The 19930-nt window shown below is 36.3% G+C and overlaps 1 protein-coding gene and 1 pseudogene across 22 annotated transcripts in view; one reads left to right on the top strand and one right to left on the bottom strand.

The window, feature by feature from the left end:
- NRXN1 (neurexin 1) overlaps positions 1–19930 on the bottom strand; it is a 1070346-nt gene that overhangs the window by 378333 nt on the left and 672083 nt on the right. The window lies entirely within an intron of this gene.
- On the top strand, positions 9222–9743 carry LOC130856497 (ferritin light chain-like; annotated as a pseudogene).

Raw genomic sequence — 19930 nt, 5'->3', positions numbered from 1 at the left:
GAGAAGATGCAGTGGAAATCTGGTGCGGTAATAAGACATTTCTACTCCAACTGAAATCTTACATCTATCACCTGCTGCTCCACTAAAAACCCTATCCAATGACTTGAGCTTTGGGAATAAGTAGGAAGCCAAGAAAATGCAGAGGGATTGAAAATGAGAATCTCAAGGGCTTAAGAGGGTAGTTCAAACACCAAACAACAATGAAAATGAATAGGCATGTGGAAGACAGGCAAGGGAAGATCTTGCCAAATTTAATTGGTACAGCCAAAAAATAGCACATTAAGTTGGATTAAGCAATCTGTGAGAATCTCCTTAGGATAACATTTTAATCTAAGGAATAAAAACAGCAAATTTTATAATTGATGCCACATGATAAAATATGCAACCCACTCCTAAAAGTTATGATTCCACAGGTACAGGTAAGAACAAATATGCTGGAGATAAATGAGGTAGTAAAAGGTTAATATGTAAGAAATACATATTCTGATACAGACAATAAAATAGAACAACAAATGCGAAAATATCAATTAGAAAGGCTTAGGTGAACTGAAGGGAATTCTGTGGAATCCTATATATACTACAGGAGCTATTCCAAGTAAGTTTTATTCCTCAAATATCATCAAACCTCAATTAATCCATTCCCCAAAATTCAATTAGAAAAAACCATAAAAAAGAAAATTAACTGTTTTCAGCACATAAGAGGACATTTTAAACTAGTATATTGGAATCCCACTTCCTGCCCATATAGTGAACTCAATTTTCATAGAAACCCTTCCAGGTATACGTTTAAAAATGATGGATAAACTATTAAAGACAGGTTAAGGGACGTGGAGGAGATAATGAAAAAGATCTAACATACATACATGTAATCAGTGTTCCAGAAGGAGAAGGGAAAGAGACTGCGTAAGAGGCTGGTAATTCTACGTAACTGATGAGTGATACAAATCCTTATATCAGGAAGCACAGTGAACCCAAAGTTAAAAACAAACTAAAACAAAAAATAAAAAACAGAAAAAAACACCCTTACCTAGAGAGACATACAGTTGTGAAAGAACAGAACACACAAGAAAAGAGAAGATCTTTAAAAGTCAGGAAAAATGAGAGTAGCTAGAAATAAATGATAGATTCACAACTGATTTCTCAAAACTTGCAATGGAAGCCAAAGCCATGGAGTTATCTAATGGGATAACATCTTCAAAGTATGAGACAGCAGCTGTTCTTTCACAACTGTTATACCCAGTGAAATAATCTTTTAGAACGAGGTGAAAATAAGACATTTTCAAAGAAATAAAAATGAAAGAAGTAATTTCCAAAAGATCCTCACTAAAGAAACTTCTAAAGAATATATATCAGAAAAAAAAAAAAAAAGGAAAATGATCCTAGAAGGAAGATCTAAAATGGAACTGGATAAGGAAAGAAAACAGTAAACATCTGAGCAAATCTAAAGAAATACTCTATAAAAATATAAATAGTATCTAATTTATAGAGCTAATAAAACAAAAATCAAACCCACATGATCAAGGAGATCATGATGGAAATTAAAGCATCTAAAGGTCTTTTTATTATTTGGGAGGAAGATATTCATTAATTCTAGATATTGTAATCTTAAGTCTGCATGTTTTATATTTAATGACTTCAGAGTAGAAAAGTATTTCTTCAACAAGACATCAAGATGCAAACTATAAAGGGAAATAGTGATTATTTTGACTACATTAAAATAAAGAATCCCTTTTTACCACAAAAAAGAAAAAAGAAAAAGAAAACATAAGAAGAGTGAAAATTCTAGAAGAATATACCTAGAAAATATAATGAATTCCTAAGAATCAATGAGGATATGACAATCTAACAGAAAAAAATGGACCAAAAATATGAACAGATACTTCACAGAAGAGGAATCACAAATAGCCAAGAAACAGGAAAACATGAACAACTTCATTACTAAGGAGGGAAATTCAAATGAAATCAAAATGGGAAACACTGCTTATTCACCAAACTGGCAAAATTACTGTTTTGATAAGTACATGTAGCAATGGGGGATCCTGGACCCCAACGTGGGGAGTGTGGAACAGGAAGCTTTCACTGGGAAAGTCAGCATACACATTTGTATACATTAGAAAATCCTTCAAATTTGTTTTTTTTTCCCTCAAAAATCACATTTTAAAGAAACATGGCAAAACTGTAGGTTAAATTGGCGATGTTCTCTGAGTTATACATTTTCACAGTGTCCGTGGAATAATAACAACTCTAGTTACACCAACTGAGAGTTGAAAATGTCTGTTTGTTTAATTATTTTAGTTTGTGGCTCAGTTTTATAGCATTTCCTCATCATTAATTATATATTGCACCTGCATTATGCAAAATGAAAACAAAATTAGAAATGCTATGCTTCATAAAATGCAGCAAAAAGTTACAGTGGCTCAGACGACAGTCATTTTTGAATGTCCAATATTGTTCAGTGACTGCACTGAGATATACTGATCTCAAACTCCCTTGTCTCTAAAATGTCTGAATTCTGTTACCATAAAGTTTGGAATCCCCTGAAAGACTCAACCAGCAGCAAAATCATTTGTTCCAATCCAAAAGGAAAGCCCTCCTCTCTGTTACTTACCCTTGTCTCCTCCCCAACTACTTTTATCGAGCCTACTGAACTAATTTATGAGAAGGTGACATGAACAATAATACTTATTTACAAAATAGATTGTGTAATTCGCTCAATTTCCAGACATTCATCCGCATGTATATGGTATCACCTGCAGGAAGGAAACAGTACCAGGGCCAAGTGGGAGAAGGGAATAGCACCTTAGAAATGCAAGGAAGACCTCCACCCCCCAGGCCTGGAAACTTAGATACAGTCAGAGAAGCTGCTTCTAGCCATACCTATTGATGTCTCCTGGGTCAACCACCAACCTCCCCTCACACTTACTCCCTCTGTCCCCCAAGCACTAAATTCACTACCCAGTAACCTCTATCCTTGCCTCTTTCACTTTTAACACAAGCTGCGATCTTTCTTGTCAGAAATACAACACAGTCACTTTGGCAAGACCCAGTCCTCTCCTATCCAGACGTCAAAGCACTACAGAAACAAGAGGTATTCAGATAACAGACAATATAATCCAAACCTAACACTTTCCTGGGAAGACTGAGCTTTCTAACCATTTCCACCATATCTCCACCCTCACCCTTCCTAAGCTTTTCCTGTAATCAGGATCATCTCAAATTGATGGATGACTTAAAGATTTATAAGCAAAAGACTTCCACAGCATTCTAAAGTGTTCAAGTGACAAACAATTCTAAAGGGAAGGTCTTGCATGATGACATTGAAAACAACTTACTCTTAGATGAAAAATCAACAATTTAAAAAAGTATTCATTGTGCCTTGTACCTGAGAATAATGTCTAGCATGTGAGTAGTATTAGGTTGGCCTGGAGGTAAGGATGGATTTGTTTGGTAAAGGAATAGCAAAGAAACGTGGCACATTACAATAAGGATGTTATACTTGAGAAGATCTGCACTTGGAGAGAATTAGACAAGAGATGGAAAACAAAAGAATATAAAGTGCCAAATGATTTGGCAATGACATTAGGTGACACAGAAGTTCAAATGAGAGACAAATAATCATCAGTCTCAAGGGAAGGCTTCTAAGAGGAAGTAAGAATAGAGGTAGGATTTAGGAAATGGATGAACAGAGAGGAGCTAAAAAGTCAGAGAGGAGGGAGGAGGCTGTTCCTGGTTGTAGATAGAGAATACGGAATTAGGCTCAAGCCCGTGAAGATAAGCATGGGCTCCGACTGTGCCACGTGAAGGGGAGTTTAATGGCTGATCCCAGTAACTGCTCCGATGAGGATATGAAGTGAAGAACCACAAACAACCAGACGTCTGTCTGTTTTATTCATGGAACTAATGGAATGTGCATCGAACACCATCTGATTCAAACAGCAATGGTTTGTACTCTTCTACCCTCCAATAATTTGCTGGCAGCACACACCTTCTGTCATGCCAAATTACCGCAGCCCAGAAGTTGTGGAGGAAAATCTGCGGTGGCAAATTAAGTCCATGCCATCCTGAAAGAATTCAGGCACTCAGGATTGATTATTAACAACTGGGAAGCCAGGGAAGCAAGGAGAAAATCATCACCCTCGAAAGCCAGAGTCCCAAAGCCAGTAACCATGTAAATATTAACATTGGGCAGTCTCGCTGGAACAAGAGCCTTCTTTGGCCTCCAGCCATGCACAGTTCAGAGAGAGCACGCCTAGTATGTGGGCAAATCAGAACACAAAAGAAAATATGTAGCTGAAATGAAGGTCTCTACATCAAAGAGACACACAAAGTATCTAGTGACACCCAAGATCACTGTCACTAGTTCAACACTTAGTGATTTCCTGTCTGTATTCCTAAACCTAAGAAACCAAGAACTAATAGGGATTATGTTACTGAATTCAGTACTTCCCGTTAAGACAAGGAGTGAGCTGAGATTTGTTCAGTGAGAGAAATAAACTGAAGTTCATATTCTAAGGTAGGGAAGATTCACCTTTTCCATCCTATGAACCAGTGACACAGTTTATACCTTTGAAATTTAAACAGTTTAAACAGTACATAGATTTATAAATTGAGAGTGATAAAAAGGGAGACAAAGTTACAAAATGAAAGCTATTTTGTTTTTCAAGTACTAGTACTTTTCAAGAAATGGGAGGGACTAAACATGGGCTATCTTTCAAAAGACAGCAAATGGGAGAGGCGTGATGCTTCCTGTTTGATTTTGCTTCAAATTGGGGGAAATCACAGGGATTAGTAGTAATTAACCTTACTTTTCAATAACTCTAATACTGCCTTTCATTCCACAATAAGAATATAATATTCTATTCCACAATTAAACAATAATAAATAATAATAAACTACCTAAAAGTAGATTGTATCTATGAAAACATATGCCAGATATTACATTAAAATATTTTAAAACATTATCTCACTTAAATTTTACATCAACTGTAACATGTAAGTATTATCATCTCCATTTTACATACAAAAATTAGCCAAATTACAACAGATGCTTAGCTTGGTAAAGTGACCCACCCGTGGCCACAGAGCAAAAAAAGAAAGAAATGGTAAAGTCAAAAAAGAGCCAGGTCAATGTTATATATAAAATTATAAGCTATTTTATTCCTCTACATACTTGTCGATTAATTGATGTGCTCTTCAAGGCAGAATTGGGTTCATTCTAGAGGCTGAGCACTGACTTCTTGCCCAGGCATTACATCAAGAAGGGTTACCTGGAGACAAGGGCTAACGAGAAGCTTACCCCAAGGAACACTCAGGGTAGGGCCACTGCCCCTTTATCACCTCAGCTCAACAGAAGGAGAAGAGCCTCAAAACAATAATTAAAAAACAAAACACTTCAAATACCCCTTAATTGGTGGTATTCTTGCACAGGGTATGAACAGCGGAGTTGGATTTAATAACTTGGTCCATCAAGAACAATTCTGTTCATTTATGCATTGTTTTTATGGTAATGTGGTTTTAATGTACTTGATCACTAGGAGATACCCTCTTCAGTATGCACATATATCCTAAATAAGGAATTGACAACAGTGATTTCTTAGACAAGGAATTTTTCAAGTGATAATTCTTTTAGAATTATGCTACCCTATAAGTATCTAATCTATCAATCACTAGATTTGACAACTAATAAGGATGAGTAGAAGCAGGATATGAATTTAGATAGAGATTCATTCCTTGCCTTTGCCAAAGATTTACTTATAAGTCAATGCTACTTTATTTTTCTCACTTTTATTTTTATTTCTAGTCATTCATCCCAAATTATAAAAAATAGTAATTCTTGAAAAATGAAATTCTAAAGCTACAATTTAAAAACTAACCTCAAGGAATTAAAGGATACTATTAGTGCCGAGAACAGCCCATTCCTTGATACCACTGTTTTATCTGTAAGCCATTCTGTGCTAATCAGCCCACTAACATTTTAAAGCATGTTCTAAAATGATGATTTCCTCCCAACTATAACATAACTTTAGTATTATTTTTCATTATTAACTGTGATCTTAAAAAGTCAAAATGATTTAGTTATATGTTAGGCTATATTAGAATTTAGTAAAATGCAAGCATAAAAAACTATTAAACAACGTTCTTCCAAGATTCAGCTCACAGGTCTCACCCTCCATAAAACTTCATCAGTAATCTTCTTCCACCCAATTTACAAATCCCTGCAGGGTCACTGTACCCTCTACAGTTGTCCAGCGCCTGCTATTGTTCAAGAAATACATTGTAACAGTAGCTCTCAAACTTTATCATGCAGCAGAATCTCCTGGAGGGCTTGTTAAACTACAGGTGGCTGGGCCCCAACCTCAGAGCTCCTGATTTATTAGGTCTGGGTGGGACACAAGAATCTGCATCTAACAAGTCCCCAGGTGATGCTGATGCTGCTGGTCTGGGGACCACACTTTGAGAACGACTGCTTTTACAGTGTCTCACTTTCCAAGTCTGCCTCTCACTATGTGACTAGAGCCACTAAAGAACAGAGATGGTGCCTGACACCTATTTCTGAATAAAAGAATGCAAATAGGCCCCTGCAATGTTTGAGGGAAAACGAAAAGGAAGATGGGAGGAATGAATAATGTGTTTCAAGAAATGAATGGAGGTACCACCTATGAAACATTTTCTTCTTAGCCTCAAATTTTATTTACACCACTGTCAATATTCAGTATTCTGACCTTATAAGTGGTTTAATAAAAAGCATCATGGTTTTAAACAAATGCAACTTTTAAAATCAATACTTGATCTACCTCCCTCTATGTCCTTTTCTAAAATATGCCTGTCTGTACTTGCTCATTAAGCAAACATTTAGTGAACATATACTATAAGCAAGTCAATGAGCTGCAAAACATAAAAAATAACAAGTTATAGAAAACACTTCTTCCTCTTATAAAAGGGGATCTAACAAGTAATATCATCCAACTCCAAGTTTGGTGTGTACGTACTGCTAGAAATAAAAGAGATGTTCCAGAAGTTCAAAGTAATTTAGTGTAGCTTCTAAGATGGGTATCAGTTGGATAGTTATGAAAAGAGTTGAAAACTGGAAACATAGGAGGTTGGAGCTAAGGAAGGAATGGTTTTGAATGTAAGGCTTTGGAATCTGAACTATTTGAACTTACTTTGGAGGAATGGGGTGAAAGCAATAGTTAAGTGAGACTAAACTTCAAGCAGCGTGTACACTTGAGAAGACTAGATGTAGGAAGACTTGTGAGAATGCTGTTGAAATGGTCTCCACAAGGGACCGAACCTGGTAGTGGTAGTCAGACTGCAATACTAAGAAAGCAAAATCAACAATTAGGCAACTGATAACATGCAGAGCCAAAGAGAAAGAGAAACTAATTTAAAGGGTTTGCACCTTAGTGACCAAAAGAATTAGGGGTGCTGTTTAAGATTTAGAAAGGCCTTTCCTGGTAGCACAGTGGTTAAGACTCTGCCTGCCAATGCAGGGGACATGAGTTCAATCCCTGCGCTGGGAAGATCCCACATGCCACAGAGCAACTAAGCCGGTGCGTCACAACTACTGAGTCCACATGCTGCAACTACTGAAGCCCAAGCACCTAGAGCCCATGCTGCACAACAAGAGAAGCCACTGCAATGAGAAGCCTGCGCACCATAATGAAGAACAGCCCCCACTCGCCACAACTAGAGAAAGCCGATGTGTAGCAACGAAGACCCAACAGTGCCAAAAAATGAAATAAATAAATAAATAATAAAATAAATCTTAAAAAAATAAAAAAGATTTAGAAAGCCCAAGAAGATGGAATCAATTTACTTGAAGCTAATGAATCTTAAGCTTCAGGGTCACTTATCTGTAGGACTTCTTTCAGAACCGTGAGCGGCACAACCATTGCAGTGTATTCACATAGCATATCTTTTTGGAAAATCTGCCACAGTCACTTCTATCTTGATTGCTTAAGCTTCTATATCTTTCTGCTCCAGCTTTTCCTTGGTCATACCCTCCCTCACACCAGGTGGCAATGGAGGGATTGTGGTCATTTTTATTTAATATTTGGCATTCTTTTCCCTAACTGGCACTCCTTAAATTATATTAGCTTCAGACCCTAAAAAACCTCCATCTGACTCTGCAAGAAAAGTTTCTAGAGGTGGGGAAGGTGTGTTCACTTTTATTCTTGGACTTTGATGTGCTGCCCAGAAATTCAGATGGAAAAAGTCCAGCATGGGTTTAAAACTCCAACAGAACAGTTGGGCCTGGGGAAATAAATGAGAATGGTTGATGAGATCACCAAAAAAGAGAAGGTAGACAGAGAGGAGAGGACTTAAAATAGAATTTCTGCACCTTGGTGGCAGAGAGAGGAAGAAACTGGGAGAGAAGAAGAGGATGAAACAATCAGAATGGAAAGAAAATAGTATAGTTCAGTGAAACAGATGCCAAGGGAAGAATAACAAGTAAGGACGTCGGCTGTACCCTGTGCTGAAAAGACAAAGCATGGTGCTAATATGAAGTCACCAAACCTGTGGTTTTTAGAGGACAGGTCCTATGGATTGGTGATCACTGGAAAGAAGAATGTGAATAGATGGGGAAGAAGTTTGCAGTGTCCTTCACCAGGTCCCATGAGAGAATAAAGAGAAGCAGTTTTCCTAATCTCTCTAAAGAGGAGTGGAACTAAAATTTGCTCATGTGTTAGTAACCAGAACTTTACAGAATCATTCAAATATCTTAAGATGAGTTAATATGATTCCCATTTTACGGATGAGGAAACGTCTAAAGTCACACCACCAAGCAGAGCTGGAATTCAAATTCTGCGCTTGCCTAACTGCAAGTCCACTTCCTTAATGCTTATGAGCACATCTTAACAGCAATGTATTGAGCTGTTTGCACTATTATTAACAGTATTTTTCAAATAATTATCTGAAATTTAGAATTAGAAGACGTTTGGTTCTGATTTTAAGAATACTTTTGAGATTCCTCTTCAATGCCAAGACAAAAGTCACATACAAATTTACATTATAAGTGCGCTTGGCAGTCCCCCGGATCTGTCTCTTGCTTCAACAGTGTTTGGACGGAACAGACCCAGGGACGCCCCTTGCTCTAGCCTCTGACCACCCTCCAACCTTTTTTCCAGTCGCAACCTTCAGAGTCAGCCACTCAGCTATCCTCGGTCACTGGGACCAGCCAACACCATTTTTCGAGCTTAACTCCTTATTACTGATCAACCATGACCTGCCAGATTGGTCAGAATTATTCCACCGAGGTGGAGGCCGCCCTCAACTGCCTGTTCAACTTGCATCTGCAGGCCTCCTACACCTACCTCTCTCTGGGCTTCTATTTCGACCGCAATGATGTGGCTCTGGAGGGCGTGGGCCACTTCCGCGAATTGGCCGAGGAGAAGCGAGGGCGCCGAGCGTCTCTTGAAAATGCAAAACCAGCGCGGTGGCTGCGCCTTCTTCCAGGACGTGAAGGAACCATCTCAAGATGAATGGGGTAAAACCCAGGACACTATGGAAGCCGCCATTCTCCTGGAGAAGCAGCTGAACCAGGCCCTTTTGGATCTGCATGCCCTGGGTTCTGTCCGCGCAGACCCCACCTCTGTGACCCCTGGAGAACCACTTCCTAGATAAGGAGGTGAAACTCATCAAGCAGATGGGTGACCATCTGACCGAACCTCCGCAGGCTGGCTGGTCCCCAGCCTGGGCTGGGCGAGTATCTCTTCGAAAGGCTCACCCTCAGTCACGACTAGGAGCCTCCGGAGTCCAGCGGCCTTTGAGGAGCCCCTCTGGTGTCAGGGCTGCTGCCTGAAGCCCCTCTCTGCAGCCACTAGGCAGCTTTTTAACCACCTGGACCCCTCTCCCAAGCCTTGGACCAAATGGAAACAATAAAGATTTTTGCAGCAAAAAAAAAAAAAAAAAAAATTTACATTATAAAATTCACACTGTTGCTACATTAATATTTTACGTGTTTGTTATCTTTATTTTAAAGTTAATCTAATAAAATTTGTGGACATGTTAAAAGACTATGATTTCAATATATTACTTTTCCTGCTTTACGGTTTTCTAATCTATTGATTCCAATAAATAAAACAATTTCAGAATAAAATTTAAAAAACATGGAAGAAAGTTTCTAACTATGATCTATTGTTTGAATGTATTTTCAAAAAGAAATACAAAGTAAGCATTTTACTCTTCTCATTACATCTGTATAATGTTTATCAGTTTTCATCAAAACAAATTTTAATATTTAACACATTAATTAATGTATTGCGCATACTGTGCTAAAAGATGTATTGAATAAATGCCAGCAATTATTAACAAGTAATTTAAACTAAAACTATGAAACAATTTTAGCAGCAATTACCTTAAATGATACATTTTTCCTCAACTTTAAAAATAATTTTCTTCCTCAGATGTTTATTGAGATTATTATATTGTACTTACTGTATCTAAAGACAGCAAGACTTAGCATATATAAAATTAGAAAGCAATTTTTATAAGTATTTTAACCTCTTAAAATAACACTTAACTATTAAATGAAATTGCAGGCTAGCAGTTGCATGCTCAGGCATAAAATGGAAGAGAAAGAGAATAACCAAAGCAGGCCAGGAGGTTATAAGAGATGACCTTAGAATTTACTATGAGTGAAGTTTTCACATGGAACTTTATCTTCAAATACTATTTAGTGTTACTTATTTTTCTTTTTGTGTCCTTTAGACTCTTTAGTTTGTTACCTTCTTTAATTATATAAAATTAATACTATCTTTAAAAACGCTTTAAAAGCATATAGCCTATAATTCTTAGGCTTCTCTTTGCTAGGGAACTTCAGCTTGTAATCATTTATACTGTTTTTCATTTTGTTGGGACCAGCCAGAATATCATAAGAAAATTTTGAACACACCAAAAGTATGGATAAAATTAAAAAGGTTAACAATACTAAGTGCACATAAGGATGTGAAAACAACTGGAACTCTCATATATTGCTGGTGCAACTGTAAAATCATACAGCCACCTTGGAAAACTGGTACAGAGTCTAACAAACACATGCCTACTGAATGTCCCAGACTTTCCAGTTTCAGAATATACCCAAGCAGAAATAAATGCCTGTGTCCACACTGGTATAAAATAATCATAGTCAAAATAATACCAAACTGGAAACAAACCATAATGTTCATCTATGTGAGAACCAATAAACAAACTACAGTATAGCCACACAATGGAATTCTATTCAGAAATAAAAGAGAACCAACTAATGATTCATATTACAACATGGGTAAATTTCAAAAAACTACTATGCTGACACCCAAAGAAACAGACACAAAAGAGAACCTTCTTCATGATTCCATTTATATAAAGTTTAGAACAGGCAAAATCCTCTATGACAGAAGTCAGAATAGTGGTTTTGGGTTGGAATGGGGTTGGTAAGTTTTCCACTGAGAAACCCATCCTGTTATGATAGAAATGTTCTGTCTCTTGACCTGGACGAGGAATACAAATAGGTAAAAAAAAATTCCTCCATTAAGTCATGCACTGAAACTGCATACATTTCATTGTATTTAAATTATACATCAATTTTTTTAAGGAAAATTCTATAACAAAAAGAAAAAAAAAGAACTTCAGCATGCTTCTTAATCTTACAAAACAGAGTTAGTATACGTGTGTTCTGATTTTGGTCTTAGGCTTCTTGCTTATAAAAATGAAGCAGTTGGGGGGGGTGGGAGGAATTGGGAGATTGAGATTGACATATATACACTATTGATACTATGTATAAAATATATGACTAATGAGAACATACTGTACAGCACAAGGGACTCTACTTAATGCAATATGGTGACCTAAATGGAAAGGAAATCCAAAAAAGAGTGGATATATGTACATGTATAGCTGATTCATTTTACTGAAAGTAGAAACTAACACAACATTGTAATGCAACTATACTCCAATAAAAATTAATTTAAAAAATAAGTTAAAAGGAAGCGGTCAACAAGATTCATGCAACATTCATTCAAGAACATCTTGAAGAAAAGGCCATTGTATACCATGCATGTATAAAGAGTTCAGCACCATGGCTAGCAACAGAGGAGATGAAAGACAAGTAATACTATTTAGTTCTCTCTCTTGGCTGCAATGTTCTTAAGAATTGGACACACCCTAATCAGTTTCTCTTAATTCTGGCACCCCTATCCCACTGCTAAACTCCAAGACCTTATTATGCTGTTAATAGTTTCCTACACCTCACTCTTGATCCCTAACTGCTTGCTTGGTAAACCTTCTAACACACCTTGTCTCTTGTCATTTCTTTCACAGTTATCTCAATAGATACTGGCTCAATATCTCCTGCCTGTGGAAATATAAAAAAATGCCCCAACATGCAGAATCATTTCCAAGGAGGTGGAGGGTTAAAAAGAAACTAAAAATGGAATTAACAATAGAGAAAAATGCCAATAGATTTGACTACAGGAAAATATTAAAACCCTATACATTAATAGCACCATAAACAAAATTAAAAGACAAGTAAGTAACCTGAGAAAAAATGTTAGCCACATGTACAATAAATACAGTTGAGGATTAACAACATTTATAAAGAAATCTTGCAAATCAAAGCGAACAAAAGGAACACCTCACTAGACAGACTGGAATATGTAATGAAAAGGCAACTTGGTGAAGTATAATTGGCAAATCACCAATTCACATTTGATGAAGATGTTCAAACACAGCACAAATCAAAAAAGTATAAAAGAGTTAAAACAATGAAGTAAATAGTTTTGCTTATAAAATGACAAAAACTGAAAGTGGTAATTACAGCATGGGCTGGCCAGTGTGCCAGGAAATGGGGACAGCACGGGAGGTAATGGAAAGGGATACAATGGGAGATTGGGGGAATTCAGTTTAGCAATGAACACCAAAGCCCCCAAAATAACTATACCTTCTAACTTAGAATTTCCACACTTTGTACACAAATATTTATATTCAAGTATCATTTATAACACCAGTGTTTATAAAATTTTTAAATGGAAAAAAACTAAATGTCCAAAACCAAAAAGGATTGGTGAAATAAGCATGGTCCATTTAGAACACCATGCAGTGACTAAAAAAGTTATATTTAGGAAAAAATTAATTTCAAGAAAAGATGTTCTCCATATATTTTTAACTTTAAAAAGGGTTGCAAAACAGTATGTGCAGTAGACTTCTTTTTTTAATGTTTAAATATATAAAGACAACTACTAAAAAAATAGTTTCAATAGTGCTTATCTCTAGATACAATGATTATGAATGCTATAATTTTATTCTCTGTGTTTTCCAACTCTCGTACAGTAATACTGATAATCAGTAATAACAAATGTTATTTAAAACATAATTATCTCTAAATGTCTTAAGAGTTTGATAGAAAGAATTTAAAGTCACAGGTAGCCTCTTCTTTTCCAGGCCATGTCCTCTTGTTTTAACCTTGCATCCCCAAGGATATTCACAGCAGAAAAATCCTTCCTCCCAATACCTCCTTTTCCCTACCTCACCCAGCCCCCAATGCTATTTTCTCTCCATTTAAAATATCTCCATAGTAATATAAATTAAGCAAGGAAACGTTTTAAATTGCCAGCTTAATGGTGCACATAGGAGTTATGGTTGCTCTCAGTTCAAGTAAATTTTAATAAATAAAGTGGCTCAAAAATAAAAGATATTCTCAAACTATAAATGGAAAACTTGTTCAGTTTCTCAGCGCTTGTTTACTGCCATGGGAGTTGCTCAATTTAAAATTCTTCACAACGAATAGCTTGGATATGGTTAGATTACTCTGAGTTTGGGTAACTCATGAATAAAGCTGAAGGAAAAGTAGTACAGAACAGGGGAAGAAACGTACAGCTGAGTTTAATCTTCCTGGGTCTCAGAGTCTACATCTATAAAATTAGGAATAGGAATTAGTTAATCCTAAAATCCTTCTTCCTACTCCAAGTGTCTGGTTCTAGAGATATACTTGTCATCCACATAAAGTCAAAAAGAAGGAAGAATTAGAACCCAATAATAATGTCATTTTTCAGAAAGATATAGTTGATTTAGGAAGAAGACCAAGAAAGAGGAAGTTCATAAAAGATTTAACATTAAAACATCACAGCCCTTAAAGGAGTTGAAACTTGGAAAAGACATTACACAGTCTAAAACATTATCATAGGACATAATGAAATGTGTGCTGAAATAACACCTGCATCAAAGCTTTCTTGGTCAAAGGAAAAAAATGTTAACCATTAAAAGACTTTCTTTACTAGAAGGAAAAAAACAAAAACAAAGAAATGACACCTTAGTTTGCATTACAGACTAAAATAATCTTTTCTAAGGATACTGGGAATAGAGGATGAAAGAATGTGGAAATGGAAGGACAAAATGAGGTTGCAGACAGACTTTTAAATTGTGTGTGTGTCATGTCTCTATTTATATACACATGAAGATAACCCTCAAAAGTATAACTCTGCTGCAAAAACAGAGTTGGCTGAATATTGGTACACCCCATTCCATTGAAACAATAGCTGTAAGTCTTTATTGGGAGTCTGCTTGAGCCTTCTTCCTATATGAATATTTATATGTGTAACAGTCATTCCTAGGAGAAAGACAATAGACTTAACAGCTTGTTGGTATTGTTGCTAATATTTTATCAAGGGCAATTGAGCACTAACATGATGATGCTAGGTTTGAAATACCTTTCCATATCTTTCTCCCTGCATTCTAGTGATTTCCTACAACCTCTGGATGTAAAGCAATCACTTTCTACTTGTTCATCAGACAATATTTGTTGGGGGCTTAGAAAGATGGAGGTAAAAGCCAGCAGCTGAAGATATTGCTTGATAATGGTATAAAGTCTTATTCTCTAAAGAGTTGGCCTAGAACCATTTACATTACAGTCTCTTAAAGTGAGTATTTAGAAATGCAAATCGTGAGTCTCACCCCAAATTTACAGAACAGAATCTCTAGGGGTACAACCCAGGCATCTGCAGTTTCAATTAGCTCCCTAGGTGATTCTGATCAGTTTAAATTTTAAGAACCATCAGCTTACATCAGCTTTGTGTATTACTATTTCCTAAGTAACTGGGTTACATTTATTATTAAAATGTTTTTATTCTTCCTAGATATAATTTATATAGCACTTCACAAGCATTATGTCATTTTTTCCTCACATAACATGGTTCAATAATGACAGGGGTTGTCATTTTTATCCCATTTTAGAGAGATCACTCAGCCAGCAACTGGTGGACCATGACTCTAAATGTCATGCTCTTTCAACATACAACAAATGTTAATAAAAGTTATCAAGACACTAAAGAATGAATCTCTAACGGTGGAATAACAGGCAATGGGAGAAACATTTAGATGTTTAAGGCTATTTAGATAGCTCAAAAATCTTGCCTTGCTGACTGTAGCTAGCTCTAAAGTCAGTTCCAACTAACAGTATGAACATATCATGGTTTCTATATAAAGGAGGTCTTCTATGCATCATTCTAGAAACATTTCCGTATCTCTGAGTGTTTGCTGTTGGGCACTGCAAACACATACTTTGAATATATCTCAGCACAATCCCTAAATTAGCTGATAACACCTGGAAGCATTCCCTTTCACCTTGCTGGAAAGGTCTCTGCTTCGGGAGGAATGCTGACCATCGTGCCATCTGGGCATCATTTTTCATACCACTATAAGCAAAATACATTTTCAAAGTGAGACTCTCTTTGTACGTTTCTTTGTCATCCTTGTGAAGAATCAAATGCTTCAAGTTCTTGACAGAATATCTCAATTTTCCAAGTGCCCTTAAATAATTTCCTACAAGTAATTGAGTGTTTTAATTATATACAGCTTCTTGTCACTGTTCATCTAAAAAACATTACAGCATTAGTTAAATAAAGATGCATTAAGCCCGAGTGTTTTTGCAGGTTATTTTTTGAGTTATTTCAACAATGATCAAAGCCAGTGAGTCTGTCCTTCAAGTTGGAATCCTCATTTCTTTTCTAAAAGACAAACCCTAACAAGCAACAAGAAAATTAAACCATCACACTAACAAAATGTATTAATAGTCGATCTCTAATCATGACCATCTTACCAACCTCTGTTTTGTTTTGTTTTATTTTATTTTATTTTATCTTATCTTATCTTATAGGGGCTCGATCCCTTTTCCTATAGTCCCAGTAGGTCTGTAGAGACTGGGTCCTTTAAGTGGTTCTTTCCCAGAATCCCCTTAGGCTACTCATCTCCTTACCTGTGCTCACCTATTTGCATGGCAGAAACAGCACTGGACTCTGAGAACAAGTGTGCTGTATTTAAGTCCCAGTTCTGCCATTTATAAACATATGACTAAGTCAGGCTAGTTAAAGTGACCAAGCCACACTGTGTCCCCACCCACAAAATGGGGCAAAACCTGCCATGCCTAATTTATATGCTTATTGTGGGTATCATGTGAGATTAAAACAAGAGGAATCATTTTTTAACTTTAAGAACTCTACAAATGTGAAAATGGAAATGCAATCAAACATCTCCCCAAATACCACCAAGACATTGGTTGGTTTCCTATAGAAACTTGCAATAAAGGAAGATCTGTACGTCTAGTCCATCCGATGTGTGGATGGAGCCTCTGATGCGTAGATGGTAGAATGAAAGAGATGGCTCTCACCTTTCCTGCTGGTTACTCTAGGACACTTGGAAGACCTCCCTGAAGTGCTGTAAGAACACAGGCAGGCAGGTTGAGTTTTAAAGCCTGAGGCAGTAGAATGGATTTGACACCTCTTTCAGACCCTGTGTCCTCTGCAGACAGTAAGACAATGTCCTCCCCAAAGCAGCAGGCACTGGATAAACACTTGTTGATTGACTGGTCTCTGCATTCTTGGCACACAGGGAAGAGTGATTTGCCAGTAGAGAGTGTGTAAACACCCACATTTTGATAATAACCTAAATATCTGCATATTGTGAATGAGGAGGCTGAATGAAAGAAACTATGTAAAAACAGAAAGTCTCTCTTCTTTATCATCTTCTCTTGGCAGAAGCGGGACTTTTAACAGCGAGGATCTCAGGGCATCTTAAAGGCAGGAAATACTGTTTCTCTTACCTACACCTCTTTTCACTGTCTGACATTTTCAGAGGCTGATTGGGCCAAAAAAAAAAAAAAGGTGGAGTCATTTTCCTAAGTCTCTCCTCCTCATCAAAGCTCCCTACCCTATCTTAAGGAGTCCTAATCTAAATTTTAAAAGAATTTGCTAAAAGATAACAATACAAAATAAAGTCCAACATTAAGATGCATCAACACCCTTGGCAGTTAAGCCCTGATGCAGGCTTCCTGGTTTAACTCCCACATGGACAAAGGACATAAAAATTATTGATTTCCCACATTATATCCTCTTGTTAATATCTGTGTCATCCTTTTTTGGAGTAATCAAACACCAGAAAAGGATCTCAACTTCAACCCCTTGCCTTCATTCAAGGAATCCACCAAATCAATCTAGCAAGATAACAGGACAATCTGTTTTAGAAGACTCTGAGGATAGTTGTTTTCATAACTGATCTTAGTCCTTCCTGGATTTTTTCCTTAATTGAGTCCAAAGCAGAGAGGACCCACTGTTGGAGAGGTTAACCTATTACTTGAAGAGCAGCAGCCATCTATCAGGTCCTGTGTCAGATGATCACATAAAGTACCTAGACCCTACAACAACCCTACAGAGTACATATCACTCTTGAAGAAACTGGGGCTCAGAGAAGTTTAGAAACTTCCCCAAAGTCAGTTAGTGTATACAAAGATATCTAAAAGAATAATCCTTCATCTCGCTAGGGATTCCTAGAATCCATGTGGTGTTAGTAAAAACAGAATGAATGCAATGACCGTAAATAAACTGGAATGAAAATTCTGATATTAAATTGGAGAAATAAAAGAATCTTTAAGAAAAATGTAGCTAAGAAACTCAAACTCCAAAGCATTTACCTTCCTTTTTGGACGATGCTTTAATTCACAGCCTGAATAGAAATGAGTGGGAAAAACCCTTAAATTCTTTATGTAGTCATATAATACCATGCAAACATAACCAGTGCAATTTGACTTTTTAAGTTTTAAAGGTTTCATATTAAGAAACCATAATGAAAACTAGGAGAAATACTTAAAGTAGTTCATTGTCAGTCTTTTCTCTATACCCTGCATTCGGAACTATACAATTTCATTTAACTATTTACAGAGGGATTCCTTTCATCTCATGAGAATATAATCACGTAATCAGATACATTGCAATTGTTTCCTTTTAATTGTAAATCATGCCTGCACTTGCAAATTAGTCTATTATCACAGCAGATCTATCAATTTGGTGGGGAATGTGTTTACCAACTAGGAAAAAGTTAATAAGCATTAATAAGCATCTTAAATCAATCATTCCTTTATTCTTGATGTGGTGGTGGATATCAAGATTAATAAATCGGTCAAAACAAATAAAATGATGCAGAAGGGAGGCACAGAGAGGCTGCTTGATGCCCTGTGTAGTTAAGAAGCAGAATGCTTAAAAACAAATTGGAAGATAAGGATAAGCCACAAAACCTTCAGTGAAATGACTTGTAAATTAAACAAAGTAAATCCAGATAGTCATCCACAGTTAGTCCCTTATGTACCAGTGGTGATAAAAGCTGGAGGAGACAACAAAATGCTCAGTCAGGATAAATGATGTCTGTTGGCGGCACACTGTAGGTGTTAAGAGCATGGATGGCAGGGTGAGCACGCTCCGGTTTAAATCCGGGCCCCACAACTATAGTTCTATAACTTTGTCGTCTCTTAACTTTGCTGTGCCTTACTATCCTTAAGTGTAGAAGGGAAATGAATATTATGTACCTCACAAAGTTGTGAGGATTAAATGAGTTAATACTGTGTTAAGGGCTTAGAATAGCACCTGATGTATAATAAGCACTGAGTGATTGTTGAATAAATAAATGATGTAACTGGCCATTTGCTACCACTTTATATAGCCCTAGTTCTTTCTCTGCACAGCCTTTTTACTGGGGAGAATTGAGATAGTGAAATACCCCTGCAATATTTGTCACTTCCTTGCTATAAGCCAAGAGTTAAATTAATTTCTTGGGTAAAGATAATTAAAATTTTTATTTATTGTATTTAAAAAGAAAAAAACAAAGTGTTATGTTTAAAAATAAGATTACTGAGGCAAATGTTTTATTACTGGCAAGTACAAATAGACTGTTGTTATATATTTTAGTCATTACAAAGGCACACAGATAATCAATACCTTGTGTATCTACTAAAACACAAGGCTTTTGTATAAAGGTATTTATCGGAAACATCAGCAGTGTTCTACTTTTGATTAGTGTGTGATAAATTGTCCATAAAGGCATCAAAAACCCTATTATCTCATTTAGGACAAGTCCCAAGAAAAAGAATGGGGAAACCAAATACATTATTTGCATATACAACAGCATGTCCAATTAACCACTTTGCTGACAGAGATTCATTTATTATTCATCCTATTCCAGCACATGTTAATACTTTGACAGTAGACATGAAAAATGACTGATACAGCACAGTGCAATTTTGGAAATGTTACGTGAGGACTTCAAGGAAGTGTAGCTTAGAGTGTTGAGAAATGTTTTGTTATTTCAACTTTGGAAAGATGTAATGTAGACAATGATCAATTTACAATGAGAATATAGACTCAGTCTAAAATGTCAAGATGTTCAGAAATCAATATGAAATATAAGATAAGTAGACTACTAAATAATGTTCTGCAAAACAAATAGAAAGTTTAACTTCTATAATATATCTTCCAGGCAAAAATTCCCAAAGGTGTTTAAACTAGTCATGCTTCGGTATTATTTCTCTATACTAGCTTGTAATATAACTGATAATTAAAAAGTATAAATATATATAAAATGACATAGATACAAACTAGAGCAACTATCTTGAAAAGTTTGAAAGAGAAGTTCA

This window comes from Hippopotamus amphibius, chromosome 7 (genome assembly GCF_030028045.1).
Source record: "Hippopotamus amphibius kiboko isolate mHipAmp2 chromosome 7, mHipAmp2.hap2, whole genome shotgun sequence".
Classification (NCBI taxonomy): Eukaryota; Metazoa; Chordata; class Mammalia; order Artiodactyla; family Hippopotamidae; genus Hippopotamus; species Hippopotamus amphibius.
Note: the sequence above shows the minus strand (reverse complement) of the source record. Positions and strands in the feature narration are given on the sequence as shown.